The sequence below is a fragment of the Hemicordylus capensis genome, chromosome 4 (genome assembly GCF_027244095.1).
Source record: "Hemicordylus capensis ecotype Gifberg chromosome 4, rHemCap1.1.pri, whole genome shotgun sequence".
Taxonomy (NCBI): Eukaryota; Metazoa; Chordata; class Lepidosauria; order Squamata; family Cordylidae; genus Hemicordylus; species Hemicordylus capensis.
Window position 1 is genome coordinate 133,926,593 of NC_069660.1, and position 26,588 is coordinate 133,953,180.

General features: G+C 44.0%; 1 long non-coding RNA gene across 1 annotated transcript; it reads right to left on the minus strand.

The window, feature by feature from the left end:
• LOC128324527 (uncharacterized) lies at positions 1–26,233 on the minus strand. Its single transcript, XR_008306913.1, has 2 exons — positions 26,139–26,233; positions 1–1,068 (listed from the first exon to the last, which is right to left on the minus strand). It is a non-coding gene; the product is annotated as an uncharacterized LOC128324527 (long non-coding RNA).
• Between the last annotated feature and the right edge of the window lie 355 nt (positions 26,234–26,588).

Genomic DNA, 26,588 nt, shown 5'->3' on the forward strand with positions numbered 1-26,588 from the left:
TTCCAGTCAGCGCTAGTTTATTTATTGTGCTATTATGGGCCAGTTCAAACACATATTTCAACAAGTATTTAGTGCATATGTTTAGGGACCATTTAGAACAGTCCACACACTCAATCAAGTGACACAGTGGGAGGATGTCCTGACCAGCACTCTTGTGGTGTACACCTCCTTCTTTCTGTGTGCTGGGGCTGGTTTCATTTGAATTAGCCCTATATTGTTCAGCCTTCAATAAGACAGTGAGTCAGCAACATTCTAATTTATCTAAAGCAGCAAAAAAAACCCCAACAACTCCTTGGGCCTCCTCTTGAATCTTCTCTGGATAGAAGAGATAGGGCTCTTCTCCTTCACCTAGAGCAGAATTTTGGAGCTTAGTGATGAGTCCCATTGGCAATTCTTTCCATAATTTTCACACTTTGGGTAGCATTCATTGTCTTGCGCTAGTATCAATGCCGATGAGTCACTGTAAGCATGAGCACAGCTATAAAGGGAGGAAACAAAAAAGTGACATAATACAAATCTGACATATAACAGCTGTTGTACAAAGAAATCCATCTCTGTTCCAAACTAGTCCTTATGCTAGCACAATACAATGCAGTTGTTGCACAGACTCTTACACACTTGCACAAGTTTACATATACACAAATGGAAAACTCTTTGAACAATATGTATTCAAGTGGTTGTTCTTCCACTAGTTGTAGTACAACTTTGCAGAGCAAAAAGCCCTTTCATGAGTGCTGCTGTGAATGCTACTCCTTGAAGTTAGCAATGTTGCATGATATTCATTCATTCAGTTTCTATACCGCCCTTCCTAAAATGGATCAGGGTGGTAACAGATATCATAAACGCATCAGGAATAATTGTATCTTGGTGCCTGTGACAGAGGGTTCATTCCAGTGGCACAATGTCTGCTCTGGCTTAAGATTTCTTTTGTTGTGTCTAAGGAAAAGTGGTCTCCTTTTCTGCTATCAGTGTCTTCTGATTGGCTCCGTCCAGTATCCTCCTTTTCATTGAAGGGTTGATGTATTCTATCTAGCAATCTTTTATGTTTTCTTAATTAGAAGTTTGTTCCTGTGAATGTGGGGGATGGAGTGAGAAAGAAAAGGGGAGTGAAAGGAGAATGAGAAAAATGGAGTTGTTTCCAAATAAAGCTTAGTTAAACAAACATAAGATTGCTTTGTTTCATTCATTCATTCATTTGATTTCTATACCGCCCTTTCAAAAATGGCCCAGGGTGGTTTACAATTATTTACAAGGGAAGCAGCTATAAAACAAGGGAGGATACTCAAAACATCTGAACAGTTATTGTAGATCAGCAGGAGATAAGTGCAAGCAATGTAAGCAAAGTCATTTTTTCCTCTGGAGTGATGGTAGTCTCTCTCATAATCGGTAGCCAATATGAGTTAGCAACAGTGGTGTGGCACTAGGCCCTGTGGAAATATTCTCTCACAGAGGCGTATCTAGGGAAAATAGCACCTAGGGCAAACACTGAAATTGCGCCCCCTGTCCAAGCATCTGACACCCATCTTTCAGATAACTTTACCATAATATCAGCTGAAAAATACAAGTCAGACTCGTTAATCTTTTAATATTTCAAAAACTATTTTAGCAGTGGACTTAGCCAGACCAAAAAATGCTGGAAAACTACAAATTTCAGTATGCTGGGGCTCATGAAATACCCAAATACTATGTGGAGGTGTACTTGGAAAACTAAACAGAAGTGCCTGTCTAATTCTCTACTATGCATTGTAGCATCACCATTACATAAGTTTTAAAAATAAATGGAGAATTTGACTTTCCCCAGATACTCTGAAAAAATAATTAAAGGCTATGCAGAGTAAACTGTGTCACTGCTTGGAATATATTCTAGTCTTTCAGAAAGACAGCTAAAATGAGAGAAAGCAAGCAAGAAACTCCCAGTGGGCCTTAGTACTGATTTTACACTGATTCAAAGATAAGCTCACCATTAATAGCCATATTAGAAAGACATCACATTTAACTCACTTATCACAAGAAGCAAAGTAAGAGCAAATGAATACAATCCTAGCTCATAAGCTTCAGTTCAGTATTCACAAGCCATGATTTTCTGTACATAGTGCCAATCTGAATATGTGTACAGTGTCTTATATTATATTAATTTTTAATTTTTTTTTTACCTGTAGCCCCTTTGGGGGGCTTCCTAAAGGCTGTGGGGTTTTTTTTTTCAAAGGTTCCCCCTCCCCCCACTGGTCTCTAGGGCCTCACAGGGACCATTTGAGCATGTGCGGTGGCCATTTTAAAAAATAATCTTTTTTTTAAAAAAAATGGCCACTGAAAACAAAATGGCCAGTGCGCATGCTCAAATAGCCTCTGCAAGGCCTGGCATGACCTAGGGACTCACAGAGGCCATTTGAGCATGCATGGCGGCCATTTTGTTTTCAGCAGCCATTTTTAAAATTTTTTTCATTTTACAAAATGGCGGCCCCTTCAAGTGCCCTGCCTGCCCCACCCTAGATACACCCCTGTTCTCTCACTGTATGGACTGGGGTACTATGAAAGGAGCTCCCTGAGTGGTATTTATGAACTTACATAGCAGCCTTATCCTGAGTTGCCCACTGGTCCATATGCCCCATATTGCCTTCTCTGACTGGCAGCAACTTTCCTGGGTCTCAGACATTCCTAGCACGACTAGCTGATTCTTTTATTTGAGGATATTTGAGATTGAAGCTGGGATTTTCTGCATACAAATAATGTACTTCACCACTAAGCTAAGGCGGTAGAGCACACAGTGGCTGCATTTGTACATAATGTAGAACCGCGCCCCTCCCCCCACTCTCCCATCTGAATTAGGCTGTACTAAAGAGCTCCCTCTCTGCAGTCAGCGCGGCTGTAGAGAGGAGGGGGAACTAGGCATGCAGGCTTCCTTCTGGACAGCCCACACAACCAATCAGGCAGCAGTTGAGGGAGGAGCCTCCTCCCACAACTCTGGTTCCAGGGGACACAGCCTGCAGTTCTGCATTCGGATGCACTGCAGGCTGTGTGGAACCTTGGGTGGCAGCAATGAAACTCACTGCAACCCAAGGGTTCAGATTGGAGTTCCAAATCTGAATCCTTGGTTTTGTCTCCATGCCAAACTCTGTTTGCCCACATTGACACGCAACATCCACAGAACCGCTGGCCCATTCAGCTGTGGTTATATATTAACTGCAAATGCATCTAGATCCTCCTCATTCATTAGTGATGGCATTCTAAAATCCTTTGCACTGGCTCACTTGCACATTTATCACTTATTAAACTGCAGCATCAAGTGACAACTTGCATGTGTGAATGAGCCATTATAAATCGAATGCCACAGTAAGAATAGTGAATTGGCTCTTCACTTCAGAGCCAATGCTTGTTGGAGCCAATTTACATATTTTGCAGCCAGCCCTCAAGCACTGAGTAATCAAATATTGTACATGCATGTTTGAACCAGCCCTTAGCCAGACAATTAACCAACTAATAAGAACATGCACTGTTGATTGATCCAGCCCTTGTTGTTTGAACCAGCCCTTAGCCAGACAATTAACCGATGAATAAGAACATGCACTGTTGCTTGATCAACAACACTGGAGTATTACTTAAAGTACAAATTTTTCACTGAAAGAAGGAATTATATATGCAATTTCTGATTATTTCTGCCAGGGAAAAAGTCCCCTAAGGCCAAAAGACAAAAGTGCCCTTTTTTTGTTTCAAATAAAAGGAGAGATCATCTCATCATTAAACATGTACATGATCTAAAGCTTTTAGCAAAAGGATGTGTCCAGTACTACCACTCTCAACTCAGTAGCTAGCAACAAAGACATGATGTCCTAGCTCTGCCCAAAGCTGTGCTTTTGGAATGTCTTTCACCTCAGACTTCTCAGCACACAGTGTAATTAATGCACACAGTAATTTATCTTCTATCTCTGTGGGAGTTGCTACCCTCTTGCCGAGAATGGAAAGATCACCTTCTTAATAGACTTGCTGAGCACAACCTGAGGAAATCAAAGTCCCTGTGCTCTCTTGAACATACAGATCTACATATGGTGATATTTGGGAGCAGCTGTTTCCTTCCATTCTGTCTTGTTACTCTCCTGAATTCACCAAGAGCCACCTAAACTGAGACAGAAGCTCCATGTTCCTCATTTCTGCCTTTACACACAACTGATTAGCACCATTCATTTTATTAAATGTTGAGTGGAATTAACTTTAATTTCTAATCATTTGGTCTAACAAGAATTGGCTTGGGTTCCCATCCCTTTTTTTCTCCACACCTCTCTGCATTTCTCTTTACATGCTAGGAAATGAAAGGGAGCCTCCTTGAAAGCCACAATGATATTTGGGATGAATTGCAGGTTCATAGGATGTTCCCAAGGTGAGAGCAATGTGAAGGCTGATCTCACAGGTTGCAAAAACACAGGAGGAGCACATCTCTCTGGTGAACATCTTTTATCTGGATGCTCTGTTCCCAATTAAAGCATTACCTATACCTCTAGACTTCAGTGGAAACACTCTGGGAGGAAAAAAGAAAGCAGAAGAAAAAAGAGAAGAAAAATAGCCTCAGTGGAGCTGGTGAATACCTGAAAAGAAGAGTACAGGTGGATGTTTCCAAAAGCAGAAAATGTACAGCTACATTTATAAACACATACAGATGAATGCATTTAATTGTGATTTGTGAGTATACATCATAATGTGCATGCATATTACTACTGTTTTTATATTTAAGTGCCTATTATTAAGTGCCCTACTTTGGCACCAATGCACACAGAAGATATATCAGAATATAACTCAGCTGAGTCCCCTTTCCTCCAAGGCTATCTGTCACTCAGTCCACACACTAGCCATTAAGAACAAACAATGACTGACATCCTAACTAACAAAGCATAAGTGCAATGGGAGAAACAACAGCAGAAGCACCAGTGTGGTGCCAGCAGCACTTCTGAAGAGTTCCAGAATAATGCAGCATCAGTGTGTGTGTGTGTAGGCGGGGGGCAGATTTCAAAAACTTCTCCTTCACCTGGAAGCCTTCTGTGTCACCCATAAATACTTCCCTGAGGGCTGTGCAACTTTTAGGGATATATTTTCTGGTGGCACAGAGTGCTTCCTGGGAAAAGGGAAATTTGCCTCCACTGCTCAGCCAATGGTGGAGCTGAGTTAGTTGAACTTTTCAGAAGCACCAGTGCGTCTCCTGTTTCATTCTGATCAATTAAATAGTGCTATTTTGTTAGGCAGAATGTGAGCAAGAATTTAATAATAGGTATGATGATGTTGGCACTACATTCAGTGCTATTGAAGTTCTTCTTAATCCAAATTGTTTCCATTTCTGTGTATTGCTTATGGTTTGTTCCACCTTCCCTTCTGCTCACCTACTTCTACTCTTACTTCTCCCCGCTCTCCTGCTGTTCTTTTTCTTTTATGTTTGTGGGCTTAGGTCACGAGAAGGTGATTGAATATCCAAGTAGGATTGATTTGTTTTGCTATAGATTTGTTTTGTATTCTAATATTAACTTCAAGTTTTATAAACTTAAAAAAACTACACACATGATGTCCATATGCATCTCTCATGTACTAATCCCTCTATCTCCCTTGGATATACTAATATCCAAGTAGGATAGATACTGCTGACTCCTCCACATGACCCTAGCCTAAAAGTTGCTTCTGCAGTATCTGGAGAAAGGAACATTGGTCTTACCGAGAAAGGGTTCTTTTTCCTTGCAATAGGAGATCCTCAGACAGGGTGATGCACTGCTCATGCCCGAGACAGAACTGGAGTCACGTGAGTTGATGGTAGGCGTGGTTACCTCCTCACTCCAGTTCCAGCGATGATGAGCGAGGGTTAGATACGTGACTGGAGAGAGCTCTGTACTAAATGGAATGACAAGACTCAAGAACATAGAACAAGGTGGTCAGTAAGGTAAGCGAGAGAAGATAGTAAAACTGGTGCCCTGAAAGCAGTCACCTCCAAACACCCCTGAGGAACACCAACCCACATGTATGGCAAAGATTATTAGACAGGTAGTCTACAACCAAGATAACATCCGGGCGGGGCTGAGGATCTCCTATTGCAAGGAAAAAGAACCCTTCATGGTAAGACCAATGTTCCTTTTTCCCTTGCATAGGAGATCCTCAGACAGGGACTTGCCCAAGCTAAGAGAAGTACCCCGGGATGGGCAGGATGAGATCAGACTACCTGTTGTAGAACTGTGCGACCAAAGGCTGCTTGCTCCTGAGAGAAATCAGGGAACTTATAGTGTCTGATAAAGGCGGTGGCAGAGGACCACGTAGCAGCTCTACATATTTCTGTAAGTGGTACATGTGCAGAGAAAGCTGATGAGGCCGCTGCGCTCCTCATAGAATGGGCTGTAAGCCCCCCAGGAGGGGGAAGGTTTAAGGCCACATAGGCTAGACGGATGCAGGATTTGATCCAGCCTGCTAAGGTAGTTTTAGACACCCTATTACCCAGGGTAGGGTGATGAAAGGATACAAAAAGGGCATCTGAGCGACGGATATCTTTTGTGTGGCGAAGATAAGTACACAAAGCTCTGCGCACATCTAACTTATGCCACAGTTTCTCTCTATGGTGAACAGGGGAGGGGCAAAAGGAAGGGAGTACAATGGTCTGGGCCCTGTGAAAGGTTGAATTAATCTTTGGAAGGAAGGTAGGGTCCAGTCGTAGTACTGCGGAATCAGGATGGATAGTACAAAGCTCTTTGCGAGCTGAAAGAGCGGCTAACTCAGAAACCCTGCGTGCCGATGTAATGGCTATCAGGAAGCATAGTTTAAAAGACAAGACACGCAGTGGAATGGTGCTTAACGGTTCGAAAGGTGCCTTGGTTAGGGCGTTGAGCACCCGATTCAGGTTCCACGATGGAAAGCGCCTGACCGGAGGAGGGGCCAAATTTGCGGGTCCTCGCAGGAACCTGGAGAGATGAGGATGTAATGAAGACTGGCCCGCTACGATCGAGGAGAGTTGAAGAACTGAGGCAAGGGCCGATGCCTGACACTTGAGGGTACTGGGACGAAGGCCCATATCTAGCCCGGTCTATAGGAAGTCCAACACCTCCGCTATGCCGGACGTCATGGGATCTTTACTGTGAGAGTGGGCCTATTTCACGAAGGCGGACCAGGTAGATTGGTATATGCGAATAGTGGAAGGGCGACGAGATGCCAGAATAGTGTTTTGCACGCTGGTAGAATAACCCCTATTTGCTAGGATTCTGCGCTCAGCCTCCAGGCAGCTAATTGCAACACGAGGGGTCCTTGATGTAGAAGATCTGGTCAGATGGGAAGGCGCCACAGGGGAGCTGTCGCCAAGTTGACTAGATCTGGGAACCATGGCCGTCGGGGCCAAAAGGGGGTTACCAGGATGATCTCTGCCCTTTCCAGGTGTATCTTTTGAATGATCTTCATCAGTATGGGAACTGGAGGGAAGGCATACAGAAGCTCCCTTGGCCACTGGGAGTGGAGAGCGTCCGTGGCCTCTGCTCGGGGGTCTTTGAACCTTGAGAAGAATCAAGGGAGTTGAGTGTTGCTTCTTGAGGCAAAGAGGTCCACTCGGGGCATGCCCAGGACTCTTGTGATCTGAAGGAATACTTCCTTGTGTAAGGTCCATTCGCCCGGGTCTATCGCTTCCCTGCTCAGCCAATTTGCTATTTGATTGCTGTCCCCCTTGAGGTGTTCTGCTAGAAGGGATCGAAGATTGTGTTCTGCCCAATGGAAAAGTAGGTCGGCTTCCTGCATCAGACTCGCCGACCTGGTGCCTCCTTGGCGATTGACGTGCGCCTTGACTGTGACGTTGTCCGTCCGAAGAAGGATGTAGCGACCTTGCAGGTCCTGCTGAAAGTGAAGGAGGGCCAGGCAGGCTGCCCGGAGCTCTAGCCAATTTATGGGTGCGGAGGCCTCTGCTGCTGACCAGACGCCTTGAGCTATCTGGCCGTGACAATGAGCTCCCCAGCCCTTGAGGCTGGCGTCCGTTGTAAGTATGATCCTTCGGGGTTCTGTCAGTTGTAGGCCCAGATGTAGAGCCGGCGAGAGCCACCATCGGATTGAGTTCCTTACCGTCTGGGTTATATGGATCTGAAGGCTCTGAGCCGCCATGATCTGATCTTGCCAAGGCAGGAGTAGCCACTGTAGAGGCCGGGAATGCCACCTCGCCCACGGGGTGCAATCCAAGCAGGCAATCATTGAACCTAACGCTTGGGCCAGCTTCATGACATCCTCCTGCTGTTTGGAGAGGAGGGGGTGGAGCTGTTTGGTGATCTTCTCCCTGCGTTCCGGGGAAAGTGAGATCGTGTTCCTTTTGGTGTCGAATAGGACCCCCAGGTGAACCAACTGTTGGGATGGAACCAGGTGGCTCTTTGCTTCGTTCACTACAAAGCCGTGGTCCCTCAGGGCATTGAGAGTGAGGTTCACGTTCCTGATAGCTAGGTGTCTGGAGGGCGCTCTCAGAAGAATGTCGTCCAGATACGGGTGGAGCCCCACCCCCTGGAGGCGTAGAAAGGCCACCAGGGAAGCCATCAGTTTTGTGAATACTCGTGGAGCTGACGCCAGCCTGAACGGGAGGGCTCGGTATTGAAAGTGTTGGCCGTCATAAGCAAAGCGGAGAAACCTTCGATACTCGGGATGGATAGGGATGTGAAGGTATGCTTCCGCTAAGTCGATCGAGGCAAGAAAGTCCCCCTTTTGCACCACTTCTTTTATGGTGCGCAGAGACTCCATACGGAACTTCCTCTTCCTGACAAACTGGTTTGGTAGGACTGAGAGAAGTTACTGGCTTGCTGACGAAAGGGACGAAAGGAACTATGGCCCCCTCTTGAGGAGGGTCTGAAGTCCCGCCTAGCCGAGGGCATAACTTTCTTCTTGTCTTTAGTATCAATGAGAATGGGGTCCAGAGCGGGCCCAAATAGGGAGGCCCCTACAAAGGGGGCAGACGTCAGCGCCGACTTGGACTTAGAATCTGCGCTCTAGGGTTTGAGCCATAACGTTCTGCGGGCCGCTACACCTGCCACTAGAGCTCTCGAGGAGTGCTGGATGATGTCCAGGCTGGAGTCAGCAGTTAGCGCTGCAGCTTTGGCCATCTTGTTGATCCCCTGACGTAGCTTGGGAAGTTCAGGAGGAACGAGTCTAACCAACTCCTTTGCTCACAGAACCGAAGCCCTAGTGAAGATGGAATTGGTCGTGGCCATCTTGATGGTAGCGGTGGAGGCTTCATGTGCTTTCTTCAGGAGTACATCACAGCGCCTGTCTTCCTGGTCCTTCAACTGTTCCTGGTGTTCAGAGTGAACCAGGGCCCCAGAAACCATCTGCACCACCGGAGGATCCACTCTGGGCGTCGCCAGGAGTTTGGAGACCTCCGCGGGCAGGTTGTAGTGTTTTTTCAGGATACTGCCTACAGGCCTGGATGAGGTGGGTTTCTGCCACTCTGCACTCATAACGCGATGAAAGAGTGGGGGAAAGGGGACTACAGGAGTAGTAGGTTCAGGGAGCAAGCCGTTTGAGTCAGGGAGCAAGCCATCTCGTTGCCGACGGGCCGTGTGCGGGAAGAAGCCGCCCCCGGAGTGGAATCACTGTCCAGGTGCTGCGGCAGCTGTCCGGACTCCGATAGGGAGGCCAGCATAAGGTCTTCAGCATGTGCCGATTCCATCTTATAATTGAAAGAAAAAGAAGCAATTTGCAGGCCAATTAGAATTGGAAAATAAAAAGCCAAATTTGGAGGGAATTTTCTTTGAAATCCGAAATGAGGTCTGCTTTCCTCCCAACCTTGCACACCAAAGAGAGCTACGGAGGAAGAAAATAGAGGCAGGAATAAGATGAATGAGATCAAAAGGAGGTAGACTAACCAGAGCTCTCTCCCAGAGATCCTATCTCGAGCGAGACAGAACTGGAACTGGAGTGAGGAGGTAACCACACCTACCATCAACTCACATGACTCCAGTTCTGTCTCGGGCATGAGCAGTGCATCACCCTGTCTGAGGATCTCCTATGCAAGGGAAAATGAGATGTTTATACTGAGCTCTTCTTGCAAGTGCAGCTGTATTGGGCCACACCTTTTGTTTGAACCCAGTCTTTGGATTCCAAAGGACCCGCAAAGTGACCAACATTAAGCCATAAAATACAATTGAACTATTCAAACCAACAAATTGACTTGTGTAAGTTGACCCATAAAAAAACAGAGAGAGAAAACAGAGATATCCAGCAACATATTGACAGATAGCCTACCCACTCAAAGACCATCGGGAATATAGTTGTTTGTTTGTTTTTTAATTGTTTGCAAGCCTCCTAAAAGCCAGGAGAGTAGTTTGGTGGAACTTCATAAGCAGCTATCTCCACACACAATGGGTGAATACTGAAAATGTCCTGCTTCTTGTGATCCTCTTTTGAGCTTCAAAGACCAGGGCACTCAGGATCCCATCTTATAACCTAAGCATCCATATGGGAAATTAATACGAGAGCAGAGCAGAACATCTAAGTGCTCTGAGTCCAAACCATTTAAGTCCAAACCTGCACTTTGAATTGTGACTGGAAGCCAATTCAGTGTCAGTGAAGGTCACATGATTGGTATAAAATAGGAATGTGCATGAACTGGCTTGGCAGCTCACCAGGTTACACAAATGGCCAGTGTGCATGCACAACAACCCCCCCCCCCAAAAAATGGCATAGAGGGCAAAAATGACAAAAAAAGGGCCAAACCAGCCCAAAGAGATTCAGGGGGAGGCTGGCAGGAGAAGGGGGAGAAACCGGAGACCCCCAGCAGCCGCTGCAGCCCTCAGTGGCAGTAAGTCATTACTTTTTGTAATTAATTTTACAACTCCCTGCCACCCTCGAACCAGACGCGAAATGGCCTGCCCAGTTTGGTTCCACTTTGAACCAGGCCCAGCTCAAGCTTGAGCCGGTTCAGTTTTGCACACCGCTAGGCCATTGTTTACCAATATTGCAAGGTTAGGCCCGGTCCATTTTCCAAGAGTTATATTCCACTTGATGTTGTTGCACATTTGCTGATGATGCCATGCACCTTCACCTTATCATGTGAACACTTTGAAATTGTCATTCTAAACATAAGTCATGGATGAGAGCCACTTCAAAATTCAACCACCATCTCAAAAAATCTAGGGAACAAGAGAGGATTTTAAATCTGGATAGATTTTCCCATTCCACCAGAATGAATGTACATCCCTACTGTATGGCAATGCACTGCAGATGAAGATAATCCCTCTCTTCTGGTAGAGACAGCCATGTTTGAGAGATTATAAACAGCCACTCCCATAGAGCTGTGTTATCTGAACCTATCCCCATCTTATTATATGAACTGGATCTGAATGGAAGACCTATGATTCAATCCATGCTCATCCTGACTCTAGCCCTATTTACACATTGAGCCCTTCCACATGATCAAGTGGGGGTGGGCTGGAGGGGAGGCAGGAACTTACCTGCTTCCCCCTACATGATCGGAGCTCAGGAGCTGGGAGTCCTCCAGTATCCCACAATGCATGAAGCTAGCAGTGTGGTGCATTGGGGAAACTCCATGCTGCCTGGTTGCTCCTCCCACCTGGCTCTAACATGAAGATGGCTGCTAGCAGCCTGGGAGCAGTTGCTGAAAGCGCAGAACTATACATGACTAGTGAGTGAGGTCAGAGGCACGTGCTTGTCCTCCTACCTCACTTTAAACCCTGGTAGCCAATCAGGGTTACCCAGGGGAGAAGCATCAGGATTTGGAGTGATCCCAGGGACACAACCAGCCCTACCTGGGCTATCCCTGTCCTACTGGTTGTGATAATGGGCTCCGTAGGTTTGATATGTGTACAATCTTTGTGCGCACACAGGTTTGTACACATGTTATTCACACATTAAGTTCAATGCATATAAGTAGAACATTTCCTACACGCATATGTGTATTCGTATGTTACCCGCCATGTATGTTAATGTCACCATATAGTTAAATATTTAATAAGATTAGTTCCCCCACCCCTCCACAATAGAGAGAACCATTGCTTTAAAAGCCCAGGGGAGCCAGCATGGTGTAGTTGCTAGAGTGCTGGACTAGGACCGGGGAGACCCGAGTTCAAATCCCCATTCAGCCATGAGACTTCCTGGGTGACTCTGGGCCAGTCACTCTCTCTCAGCCTAACCTACTTCACAGGGTTGTTGTGAGGAGAAACTTAAGTCTGTAGTACACCGCTCTGGGCTCCTTGGAGGAAGAGCGGGATATAAATGCAAAATAAATAAATAAATAAATAAATAAATAAATAAATAAATAAATAAATAAATAAAAATAAATAGATAACTATAATTCTTAGAGGCCACTCTGTTCTCTAGACAGTAGTCCAGGGAGGTGGTGCTCAACTCCACAGTAAAAATTGGACCAGCTAGCATCATACTTTTTTTTTTTTCCTATGGGGAAAAGTGGGATTTCCCCCACTTTAAAAAATCATACATCTAAATATGTCTGGCCTCTTCAGCCTAACAGGACATCACTCCCTATATATCCATGCCCAGTATATATTAGTCTAATTCTCTATCACTCCCTATATATTTATTATTATGTATTTAAAATATTTATACCCCGCCCCTCCAGTGCAATATTGCTGTGTAATATATCCATGTCTTGATAAGTGTACTAAGTAAATGAATTAAGTGAATGAATTAAGCAGATATCATAGTGGTGTACTAATCGCCAGGGTTTGTTTTATTTTATTTTATTTTATTTTTGCATTTATATATTACTTTTCAGGTGAACCTCCCAAAGTGGTTTACAATTTTTTTTAATAAAGGACAATACATCAGACCACACATTTACATTGCATTTTAACATGGGCCTTAGTCTCACTTCCTCTCTTTCCCCCTCAGAGCAAGATGGTCCCTGGCTGCTCTGTGGTGGCAGTTGCAGGAGGGGGGCTTATTCTTATTGGCTATAGCTTCCCAGAGAATGTCCCCTTAGTGACAAACGCTGGCTAACACGCTCCCATGTTGTGTGTGGAATGGCCCTGTAACCATTGCCACAAAGATAAACAGATATGAAATTAGGATATTTTATTCAAGGATGCGACCTTGTGCAACCCTGTCACAATTAATTGTGATTTACCTGCCATGTGAGAGGATTTGGTCGCAGGTTTCTTTGGAGTTGCTTGGGCAGCCAGAAAGATAACAAGCTGCTGCACTTATCCAATTTTGAACAGCCGCCTAACAGGATGGAAGACAGGAGGGTTAGTCTAATATGCCTGGCGGAGCTTCCTTTTATGTGAAACCAAGTGGTTTGTGCTCCAGATTTAGGCAGAACAGAAGCACTTCCTTTGGCCTCACAGTCCTTTTTTGATCTTGCTAGCCATCTCAGAAAGCAGCCCCATGTTAATACGGGAAACTGGCATCATCTGGCGCATGTATGCAGAGTACACTTGTCTGTGTTTATGATTACAGGAGTCAAGCTGCTTTCAAATCAGTTTCTTAAAAAAAACCCGCTTGGAAATGTGTATCTTTTGATGGGCTGCCAGCAGCGTATAGATATATAACCACTACGGCTATGGTGCATCATAAAATTTTATTTCCTGTAGATTTGCCCTGCCACAGAACATTTACTCGCTGTCAAAGAAAGTAAAAAACATGCTAACAGCCTGAGGTTCCCTTTACAAGCATTGAAATTTCTGAAACCACCCCACAGCTAGTACTTTTTCATAATCCTCCTTGCAACACTTGATGTGTGCGATTTGTGAGGTGGGGAAAAGAGAGGGGGGGAAGCCGCTTATCTTTAAAATACAATATTTTGGAATGGATCTCCAGGGTGCAAAGCCATTGGGAGAGATGATTTAATTTGGGCTATCTTTGTGACATTTAAGCATGAAGCTGTCAGATAGAATTGTATGCCTCACTTTAAAAATAATAATAAATGGGAATGAATCTTCTTCTAAAGGAGCACTTACGTGGTTTATTAGATCTAGGTATTGTTACATTCTAGACTTTCCTAGTTGGCATGAATATATAGCAACCTCACTGTCAATGTTAAATTTCATTTCATGTGTCTTTAAAAAAATTATTTATGCTTCCCCCACACACACAAAAAAGAAAAAAATGGAAAAAATAAACCACTCTTGAGGTGGATGGAATAAAGAGCAAATTCCATCATTTAAAATTAGACATTCCAGTACAATACAATCAGGCAGGTCAGAAAAAAAATACAATCTCATTCATTCATCTAATAATCAACATATTACTAGAATGCTAAATTAAATATTTCCTATGCACTATGCCATGATGATATATACAAAACAGAATGAGCACCACGCAGCTTTCATTCCCATAAATACAAGATCACAATAGAACAGAGGTGTCAATTTGTTTCTTAGTATTATCTTCATCTGTCCCCACCACTTACAAATGCTTAAAAGAGATAACTTTCTTCTGGGATATGGACATGCATTGTCCGGCTTGCGTGAAAACCAATTAGTTCAAATGAAAGAACCCATAAGTAATTAATTTTGTTTTGCGATAACATTATAGTAATAAATACAACTGTGCACCATGGTGATTATGACAGATCTGTTGAACGCAACTTTCCTTGTGTTGGGAATTAGTGATACTCCATCCGACACAGCTGTAGGGAGTCCCCCAACAGTCGGAACAGTGGGTAGCTCCCTGCAGCCATGACAACCTACACTGGAGATCTAACAGCTCTGTTGGAGCCTTACTGCTTCTGCCCCCTTTCCCTGTGGCTGGGAGGGGACAAGAGACAGGCTGTGTTGCTCCCTCCAGAGCAAAGATGAAGCATGCATACTCAGGGAGTTGCCTTGGGGTTTTCCTTTCCTTTCCTTTCACTTTTAACCTAGGTCCTGTGAGTGGCATTGGTGCTTCTGGGAAACGGATTTCCCCCCTGAGTGACTGCACTATGTTTCTAGTGTTGCGGGGGTGGGGTGGGCGTAGGGTGGGATGCTTACCAGTTCTAGAAGCACTGTGACACTCACAGGATCAAGAAGGGGAAAGAAAGAAGGAAAATCTCTTTTAAGTCCCAGGTTGAAGAAGGCAGCTCCCTATGGAGGGAACAATGTCTATCCCTTTCCCCCACCCAGAGGAGCAGGAGGAAGTGGAGGCAAAGGGGGAGAGTCTGACAGAGTTGTCATATCTCCACCCCAGCCCATGAGTTGGAAAGGGCTGGCTGTAAGGCCTCTCCCAACAGTGCCACAGTTGGGTAGAGTTGGAATCCAACATTTTTGATGGTGCAAAGACTTAGTAACTTAGTCCTTTAGAGCAGTGTTTCTCAACCACTGGTCCATGGACCAGTGCCAGTCCTCAAGGCATTGGGTATCGGTCCGTAAGGCTTCATTAATAAAAATCACACACACACACCCCAAAAACATTTTGGGCCAGTGGGGGCCACTGGGAGCTCTCTGGAGCTCATTTCCAGGCAGCCGCCATTGCTGGATAACATTCATTTTGCTTCCTTGAAATGAACATTATCCAGCAGCGAGGACTGCCTGGAAATGAGCTCCTGAGAGCTGCCTGAAATTGTTTTTTGGGGGTGCCAGGCGGTGGGGTTGGGGGTGAGGTGGTGACCCCCTTACTGGGGGGAGGCCGGCAGGGGAGGTGGAAGCTTCAGAGACCACCTATGGCCATGGCAGCACACCCTGGAGGCAGCAAAATTACCCTGGGGCTGGTGGTGAGTTATAGACTTTTTAAAAAAAAATCAAACTCTGAACCGGCTCAAATTCAAGCTGAATGGGGTGGGTGGGTTCAGGGGTACACAAAACAGAACATGCCGTGTCCGGTTCAAGACCAGTCAAGATTTGAACCGAACCTGGCAAGTTGGTTTTGTCCACGTTCCTATATTCAGCTTAGTTTTCCCTTTTGTTCTTCATGGGTCCTTTATTCCTTCAGGCTTGCTTTAGTTTTTTGCTCAGGCAACAAGGAGAAAAAGCTTCATATCATAGGACAGCTGTCCATGGACTATCAGAAATCAGAGATCATAGATTGGAAACCTCTGCCATAAGAACAGCCCTGCTGTATCAGGCCCAAGGTCCAGCATCCTGTTTCACACAGTGGCTCACCAGATGCCTCTGAGAAGCCCACAGGCAAGAGGTGAGGGCGTGCCCTCTCTCCCCTGGGGAGTAGTCCCCTGCAACTGGTATTTAGAAGCATCTCGCCTCTGAGGCTGGAGGTGGCCTATTTTGTGCAGAATACTGGGCAAAAAACTAAACCACTGTAAACATTTTCCCATCCTGCCAGAAATAATATTTTTTGAAATTTCAGCAGCCTCTTTAGTAATTAAAGTATACAACCTTCTTGCATATAAAAGCTGAAGTGTTATTACTGAAATTCTTCGTTAGTTGGCTCCTTTGCAACTGCACTAAAATGTCTACTAGAAAAGGAGGATTTGTCAGTTCCATTTGGTATATACATAATATAAAAATTCTCATGCAATATTATTTTTGCGTGGTACTGTTATAGGCATTGCTTTTGGATGTACTTTGTATGTTTCCCTAGCTGAAGCCTAGTGAGCACTGAAGTGGCTTCTACACACTGGGAACACCCCACCTACTTTGGTGATGGCTGAAGAAAAGCCAATTTGAATGTTGCCAGAGAAGATGAAACAAGCCTGAGTTTTGCAGCTAGTTAGGAAGAGGGAAATGAGGTTAGTGCCATATGTGGAGGGTTTCCAAGGACACACTTTTGTGAACTGATGTTGCTTTGAAGATTAACACTGTCTCTCTGGGTGCCTGCTTGCTTCCCCATGCTCCGTGTGTGTGTGTGTCTGTATTAGAGCTGAGCCAAAGGTTCTCTCATGGGGGGCATTTTTGGGATGGGGTAGCAAACTCTTTGAAAGGCTTGAGGGCTTATCATAGGCAGAGGCTGTGATGGAGCCCTCAACCTAAAAACAAAAAAACCCAACAAGCCCTTTTTTCACTAGGCCGTGGTGGGGGAGTTCTTACTGGCAGTCACAAGTTTTATCTAGAATGCCCTAAAGAAGACTGCTGGGAGAAGCTCTAGAGGTGGCAGAATTTTTACTGCCTCCCAGTTCTCACCCCTGGCCTCCAAAAATCTGACCTGAGGCCTCCTACGGAATTGCCATACCCATAAAGCTGACTCAGAGAGATGAGTGTTTCCATTTTGCTGGCATTAGGATCATTATACAAGCCCCTATGGGCTGCAGCTCATCAGCTCCTATGAGCATTAGGAGGAAACATCAATATAGTGGAATTAGACAGAGAAGCCTGCTTCTCAATATTTAGTAAGTTTTGTAGGGCTGAGAAATTTCAACTTAAAATTAGATGAGGGCAAGAGATGGAAATAAAATAGTGTGAAATTCCGGGGAGAACCCACACAGCTCACTCTGAAGGTATTTGTGCAAGTCAGCTATCATAGTTGTGTTGCTTTTCTCCTTGGCATAGGTATTATTTAAGATAAGTTTACTGCAGGGTGCTAAACTTGCAATCTACCAAGCTGAAGACAACCTATTGTACTGAGGCCTGCCAGGTGCCAGCCGCCATGTTTTGGTGAAGCCCAAGCATGGAGTAAAACTAGAACATTATATTGAGCCCATCAGACTATCACAAATGGCTGAATTTGGCTTTCTAAGTCACAAGTTGTGCAGCCTGGTTTAAAAATGAATAATGTCTCATCAGATCAATAATCTCCTGGACCTTCTGGTGGCCAAGAGAATTAACGGTTCATTAGAGAAGTCACTTAAAATTGTGTCATCTGAACACATTTCAGGTGAAAAGTAAAATTGAAAGTACATGGTTCAACAAGCTTTTCCTTAGTGGACTTCACAGTGAGGGTTTAGGATGAACCTGCCACAGGCTTCTGTAAGAAGGCTTATATGGCAGAAACCTTCACAGTACATGAGTGCAACCTTGGCAGTATATGCGACCAAGTCCTTTTTACTAGTTGATATCTTATGCTCTTGCAGTGTACCATTTAACTTCGGTTCATTGCTCCCACTATTATGGGAGAAATAACATGTTTTTAATCCTTGGAAAAACTACATTTGAGTTAACTCTGATTTCAGTTTCTGGAGAATTTGGAAGTCATAATATTTCTACTCCTATTGTCATTGCGTGTCTTTTACAAATCCTAATTACTTACAGAATAAACACATCCAGTTCCCCACAGAGTTTTTCAGTACAATAGACATTTATGACAAGTAAATTGCCAGGAAAACATTTGCAATGCATATAATTTTCATGTTAAATCATGCTTCTAAAATAGATTATTTTTTTTTAAAAAAAAGAATTTTACAGTTTTTATCGCAAAAGACTTGGGGAGTGTGTTTCCCTTTTGAGAAATAAAGGAACAGGATAATTGCAGGGCTGCCATGAATCATTTGGCAGAAAGCTGCTTGCAGGCTTTGAGTTCCTCCCTATGGTGAGTTTTACTTTTTATCGTAAACCTTGAAGCAACTATTAGTTGGTAATAAAGTGTTCGTTTGTTGGGTGGGGGAGGGCCCTTATCTTGTCACCCAGCCAGTTGGAAACTGAGATCCTATTGTTATATGATGATGGACCTGGTGGGGATGTTGAAGCAGGAGGTTAATTTCAAAATGATACACTTGTACTTTTTGAATGAGAAATGAAGCCAGTGTGGAAGCTGAATTGGAAAGGATTTTTCTGACTAGAAAGGGATATAGAGAATGGAAGCCATCAGGCTCAGCTGTTGACTTGGAATGGAATGGAAGCCACTAAATTTCATAGGTCGAAGCGCAGCCGAAAGTACAGTAGCTAACTGTGGTCCCAATGGAGGAGCTATTCAGAGTATGAAAGTTGGTTCAGATATTACATAGGCACAGGAGTGCCTGAGTATTATGGGTGGAGAGGTAAAACAGCATTCTGTGGCTTTTCAAAGTTTCCCCTTTGTACTCTTCTTGCTAGAAGGGGCATTTTTAGCTGATCCTGCTGAACAGAATCAGCAGCTCAACAAGTAAGTGTGTGTGTGTGTGTGTGTGTGTGTGTGTGTGTGTGTTTTAATTGAATCCATGGAAAAATGGCAAAGTTATGAGGAGTAGAAGTTGAAAAGCAGACATGAAACCTCAAGACCACAGTTGAGTTTTCCCCACTCTCATCTTTATAATGGAACTTTTTGCATCCAAATAGGGAAGCACAGATTCAATTTCTTCAAAAAAAAGGTCTCTGTAGACAGCCTATCTTCCATATGAGGGCCTTTTATGGATTTGTCAAAGAAAATATGTTTTGAATTACTACAAATTAAGAAAAAAGATGGTCCGATTATGTCAGTCTCGCACATATCCAGTGTAGTCAGAATGTTCATGAGGAGAAAAGGGCAGGAGGAAGGGAGTGAGTAAGCAAAGAAGGCAGAGGGGAGTTAACTGCTTCTGCCCTTGTTGCCCTGGAATCAGCTGTGAAGGGTCTCTGATGGGTTGGCTGGTGAAATCTTTCACCTCTCCCATAGAACGAGAAATGTCTTGAAAGGGTAACCATTACAGCTGAATGGTTTAACGTGTGTCTCTGAGCTACATAGGAGAACAGCCCTACTCTTGTCCCCTCTCTTGCCACCCCACTTGCCACTGGCCCCACTCCTGCTGCTGACCCCTCTTGCTGGTGAGCAGAGTGGTGACAGGAGTGAGGGCGGGACAAGTAAGTGTGTGTGAGAGAAAGGAAATGGCAGGAGGAGGAGCAACATCAGCAGCAACAGTAAGGTGTTGTGGAGGGGGGCATTTGCAGGCGGCTGTGCTACAAAAATAAAGTGTAGAAAATTTCCATGGCAGGAAAAAAACTGATAAGGGGGGTCAATGTTCATTTATTGGACACAGGCCCCCTCTGAACTTGTTACACCCCTGCAGAGCCCTCCAATTTAAAAAGCAAGTTTATTCAATTAAAGAAAAAATCTTTGGTTTATAGGATAATTATGGGTGTGGCAGCTCCAAAAGAGCTCCCCCAAAATGAGGGAATTTGATGGCCCATGATCTTCATGCCATGAGGGCATGAGATCTGATGTTCAGTCTAAGGTATTTTACTGGCCTACAAAATCATAACCATGGGAAGACAATTAGGCTAGATCCTCCATGCTACTAATGCACAACCTACTTGTGTCGGCTGATGGCAACAGCGAAAGCTGGGGAAGAATAATTCTTTTGAGATGCGACAGCTGCAGTGTGAACACTAGCAACAGAGAGAGGTCATTTGCAAGAGTGTAAGAGGGCCAACCCTAGGAAAAATAGTGCCTTGGCAAGGATTGTCTTTGCTCCCCACTCTCCCACCTCTGGTTATTGTATCACATGGTTAGTTTATCAGCTTGGCACCCATTTCAGATAGGCATTCTGGGCAACTTCCTGGCTCACCCACCCCATGATACATATGTCATATCGTATTGTATTGTATCGTATTGTATCATATCATACTGGCCCTGCAATATAACTTATTATATAAGTCCTAAAATCCACACAGTGAGTGGGTCCCCAGTTCTAAAATTAATATTTATGCTGCACCAGGAGAGTTATAGGAGAATACTAAGGATCTGGGTAGGGGAAAGACCAGAACTTTAAGCTGGCTTTGACAGTTTAAGTAAGCACTAAGAAGAGAGGGTTATTACAGGTCCTAGCTCTATAAGTCCCTTCCTCAGGTCCCTTGAAGATAATTAGAGCCACATGAGATGGTACTTCAAGGGCTTGCTTGAACCCTCTGACTGGTACCACACACATTTTTTTCTTGTACAAAAAGAAGCAGCGGTAAGCTTTGGAGAAATCAGAGCACATCTCTCTGCCCCATCAGCCCTGCATACTGCTGATCTCTAATCAAGTGCTTTAAATTGCCTGAACCAGCCCTCTCTCGTGACTAGTGCTGATATGAATGGTTCCCATTCTGGCAGCAAAAATAGGGAGAAGAATTTTACATTTTTAGGAACACACAAACTTCTTAATGTTTTGTGGGACTCTGGTCACCACTGATTAATGGTAGCAACAGGTGTCATTTCCCCCATTTTTTTTTAAAAAAATATATTTTACAATGTACCTGTGTGCCTTTTTAAAAATTTATTTTCAATTTATGCTGTGCCTTTGTAAGTGGTATCAGAAACAGCACTGGAAGCAGTAGACTTCTTCCTGGCAGTTGGGGCTCTGTCCAGCTGCCATTTCCCCCCTAAAGTCTGCTTGGAGCATCATAATGTAGCATCATTTCAGGGGCAATCTGGGAACAAAAATGATGGAGCCTAGTGCTTCCTGTACTGATTCTGCCACCACCTGCAAAGGTTTAGCATAAACTGTGAAGGAGAGAGAGAGAGAGAGAGAGAGAGAGAGAGAGAGAGAGAGAGAGAGAGAGAACACCTGTTGTTGCTGCCACCACCAACCACAGAATGCTTACTTTCAACAATTTCTCACCCATTCTTGAAATTTCTCCTGTTTCATTTCTTCCCCCTTCAACACCCAGGGTATTTTATTTTGGGCAAAATTTATTCTAGACAGGGGTGTAGCTAGGGGAGAGGGGGCCCATGTTCACCCCTCTCCCCACATGCTCCTTGGAGTGAGGGACATAATGAAGAAAATAGGGAGGGGTGGAGCTGGAGGGCCCTCAGGAGTGGAGGGCTTCAGGTTCTTTGAACCCATCTGCTCAATTATAGCTATGCCCTTGCTTCTAGGAGAAATTTTGGATCAGTTCTAGTACTGTATGTATGTACATGTATGTATGTATGAACATACATACAGTATGTATGTATGTACATTTTACCAATCAGAACAAATATCAGCTGGGAAATTTTCAGTAGGAAAATGACATGGGGAAGAATTAATCCCCTTCTTATTGTGTTATGTTCCCATTCTGGATGGGGGTGGGCCTTGTCTGCAATTGAATCCTAATCACAGGATTCCAGCATGCTCTTAAAGTAACATCTAATTTGGCTTTTATTTGTCCAGAAAGGTTGGAAGTTGTTGTGCATGTCCCCCTCTCTGCTTCTTAATATACAGGTGAAACTCGGAAAATTAGAATATCGTGCAAAAGTCCATTAATTTCAGTAATGCAAATTAAAAGGTGAAACTGATATATGAGACAGACGCATTACATGCAAAGCGAGATAAGTCAAGCCTTAATTTGTTATAATTTTGATGATCATGGCATACAGCTCATGAAAACCCCAAATCCACAATCCCAGAAAATTAGAATATTACATGGAACCAAGAAGACAAGGATTGTAGAATAGAACAATATCGGACCTCCGAAAAGTATACAGTGTACTGTGCTTGATTGGCCAGCAAACTCGCCTGACCTGACCCCATAGAGAATCTATGGGGCATTGCCAAGAGAAGGATGAGAGACATGATACCAAACAATGCAGAAGAGCTGAAGGCCGCTAATGAAGCATCCTGGTCTTCCATAATACCTCATCAGTGCCACAGGCTGATAGCATCCATGCCATGCCGCATTGAGGCAGTAATTGCTGCAAAAGGGGCCCAAACCAAGTACTGAATACATATGCATGCTTATACTTTTCAGAGGTCCGATACTGTTCTATTCTTCAATCCTTGTCTTCTTGGTTCCATGTAATATTCTAATTTTCTGGGATTGTGGATTTGGGGTTTTCATGAGCTGTACGCCATGATCATCACAATTATAACAAATTAAGGCTTGACTTATCTTGCTTTGCATGTAATGCGTCTGTCTCATATATCAGTTTCACCTTTTAATTTGCATTACTGAAATTAATGGACTTTTGCACGATATTCTAATTTTCCGAGTTTCACCTGTAGTATTCAAGTCTAGTCTAAGGAGGTGGAAGAGCAGATTGGCCTAAAAGTCCTATACAGCTTCTGTGTAGCTCTTTACATGAAGATATTGTCAAACTTTACTATGTCCTGCACAGATAGTGAGGAAAACTGAGCAGTTTTCTGTAATGCCTAGTCATAAGAAGTGTAATATATATGTCCTGTCTCTTTAAGAATAGGTTGTTTTTGGTTGGGTGACTACAAAGTGACTGGTTGACATAGCAGGTGTGACTGTATCATGTAAACTTGATACCGGAGCCAAGACAAATGCCGTACCTGAAAATATAGATTCCTCTTTACCATCAAGTGTGCAGAGAGTACCAGTGGATGTGATCCTGGTGGCCTTTGGGAGAGCCAGGATCAAGTCTAGGGGTGCAATTACAGCACGTTGCAAGACTGGTTTTCATGATACTACTTTAATGTTTTATATCACAGGAGATAATGAACCACCTTTATTAGGCAGACAAACCTGCATTGCACTTGATCTTATAAGGAAAGTGTATGAAATGACTCCTATAATGGCCACTAAGGATGACCTGTTGAAGTCATACTCAGACAGTTTTGAGGGGGTTGTTTAGTTCCCAGGATCTTTTCACATTTGTGTAAATCCTCAAGCACCGCCAGTGATTCATGGGTCAGAAGATTTCATATACTATACTGTCCAAACTTAAAGATACTTTATATCATCTGGATAAGATGGGTGTTATTTCTAAGGTTACAAAGCCAACAGCATGGATCAGTAGCCTTGCCATAACTAAAAAGAAAAAAGGATGGCTCACTTCGCCTTTGTCTTGCTCCTAGAGATCTGAACAAGGCTATTAGAAGGCAACATTTTTCTGTCCCATAGAAGATGTGCAGAGGAATTTGGTAGGAAAGAGTTTACAATTTTAGATGAAAAAGATGGTTATTGGCAGGTCCAGCTTGATAAAGAGTCTTCTGAACTGTGTACATTCTATACTCCATGGGGTTGTTACCATTTTAATAGGCTACCATATGGAATTAAATCAGCAAGTGAAGTTTTCCAGCAGAAGAATTTAAAAATGGCCACCTTTCCGTATTGTTGTACATTACTGAAGGCTCCCTTATGAGTGCACTGAAAAAGATGTTTCTCTCCTTGCTGCATTTAGTGGTCTGTCCATAAACTTAACAAAATCTAGAGTCAATCATGCTTCTGACAAGCCAATGGAAGCTATTTATTGGGGCTGGGATTCCTTTGTGAACATCTTAATCAATACATTTTAATCACAACACTTCACACACCAATTATGACACCTGTGGTTACCATCACTTTTCTCCCAGCTTTATATAGCCAGAGAATTATGTCAGCTGCTTTCAGCCTTCAGTCCAACCTTAAGGCTCTCCTGAGTGTGAGATCAGAAGCTGGTCGGAGGTGAAGGACTGAAAGAATGGTTTTGCACAGTTGCAGTTATTAATCACAGGTTGCAATAAAGAACCATGTCCTATTGCAAATCACACTTATAATTTGGAGGGCTCACTTGGAAAAAAATTGACAGTAGGGAACAACTTGCAGTTGCTCCACTGAAATATATATAGAAAAATCTAAGGAGAAGAAATGTAGGAGCCTCTTCTAAAAATGTAACTAGTGCAATGCATGTCATGACTGAAAGGCAGTGTATGTGTATGGTGTGTGAGGAAGATTTGCGTATTCTGAGATGGGCTGTGGGTGAACTGTATCCGATCATAGAGTATACATGTGAACATATATACTCTATGATCAGATGGACATTGTTCCCTGCCCTTCACAGTGCCTGTCAGTAAAGGCCAAATTCTCCAGTTTCAGAGCAGATGGACACATTTTATTTTGCCCTTCACCTCAATTACTAACCTCAATTACATTTTCCATAAAATGCTGGGTACCAATCAGAGGCGTAACTAGGGAAAATAGTGCCTAGGGCAAGCACTGAAATTGCTCCCCTGTCCAAACAGGAATGATTGGACTTGTAGTCAACAATATCTGGAAATCCTTGTTAAAAGGAACACTGTACCATCTAGACATGGTTGTTGATCAAAACCTGAAAACATGAGCCATCTCTGTAAAAGACTTAGAACAACAGTCAGGAGTTATGCGAGGATTCCAAGTGTCATTTTCTCTGTCTCATCTCATTCTTTTAAAAAAACATGACTTTGTCCTAGAGGATCACCTGCCCAAATAGCCACTAGCAAAATAGGGGAAGAAGAAGGTTGTGGTGGTGGTGGTGGTGATGTCTATAAACCAGTGAATGATTCCTGCCAGCCTTTGTCTTATGATGACTGTTGGCTCATGATGGGGTATATGTGCATTCACCACACCAGTACTTACTTTGACACCAAGAGGGAGGAGGATACATTAGTTTGCCACACTAGACAGAGGCATTTGCAACAGGAGCCGACAGCCAAGTTCTGCCAGGGCCAAAACCAGCCCCTGCCAGACTAAGAAATCATTGTAATTTGCCCCTTCCTGTCACAATCAGTGTGCTGTTCTTTTATTATTGACTCTAACTCTCAAATATCCCAGTCATGGATGGAAAATTCAGGGTCAATTTACAAGAGACACATTTTCTACATGGAAGTTTCTTCTGTGCAGGTGTTGTGCAGAAACCCATGTGTAGTGACCGCCAGGGGCATAGCAAGGTTGGAATGGGCCAAGATGAGATTTTAAAATGGGCCCCCAGCCCCTCAAAGTCCAGGGCCTCCACACACCCCAGGCCCCCAAGGATTTAAGTCTGCTATTTCAAAATAAGTATGCTGCCTGGAAATACATTTCACTGAATACACACACACATGCACACTTCACAGTATATTGAGTACTAATACATAGAGTACTATATATTTGTGCTACTTTTAATGCCTAGAACACACTAGCAACGCTAATTATTAAAATGGGCCCCTCGCTGCAGATTAGCAAAGGAGACTTTCAACCATGCAGGGTGAGCCTATGTTTGTTTTCTCAGAATTCTGAACAAATTCAGTCAAGTTTGATTCCAGGAGGTTTTTCACAGGAGGCTTTTAAAGCCCTTAAACACACATCTCCTCTGGAATAGAGGTGCTGCATTCACATGTTGGCCAGATTTACCCTGAAGTCCCTGCAAGTTATTGGGGAGCAGTTCACACACAAGAAAAATAAAATAAAATAAAAGCACAAGACATGCTTCACAGTTCTCACTCAGACCTTCTGGGTTGCAAAACAACTTGAACATAAGTGCATTTATAAATGAATGAAAGAATGAATGAATAAATAAATATTTGTTCCAGAAGTTTTTGTAATTTTCTGACACAAAACAAGCCACTTATAGGCCTTAGATAGTTTTTGTTTTTAAAGCCAGCACATTTTTCAGTCTGTTTTAAATTAAATATTCAGAGACTTCTCAGTCTTGCCCCACCACCCATATCAAAGCCCTATGGCAAGCAGATCCCTATATACGGGGGTAACCACAAAAAGGAATTCACAGCCTACCTTGCAAAAGCTGTGCTGGATGGTCTGGTCTGCTGCAGGGAGCTCTGACAGCCTCCTTCCTGGCTTGCTGGGGCCTGCCGAGTTCAGGCTTCAGGGAGGCCTACTCGGAGGCCTCTCTGGAAGCCCCGCCCACCCACCGATCAGCTGAGAGGCGGGGAGAGAAGAGCTCTGCAGTTTGCAGGCTGCTCCGATCCTAGGCCTCGCGGATCCTAGGCTGGAGCTCGAGGCAAGTGGCTGAGAGGCCCTGGGGCTGGGCAGGTGGGCAATGGGGTGGGGGTGGCAGGAACTGGTGTGGCACCCCCACCTCAGTGGTGCCTAGGGCACGTGCCCTGCCTGCCCTCCCCGTTCCACCTATGTTACCAATCAAGCTCAGATAGAGAGGTATAGGAGAAATAATGAGCTCAGAGGGGTACCCTCTGTTTACCCTTCTGTGTATCAGAGGGGTACCCT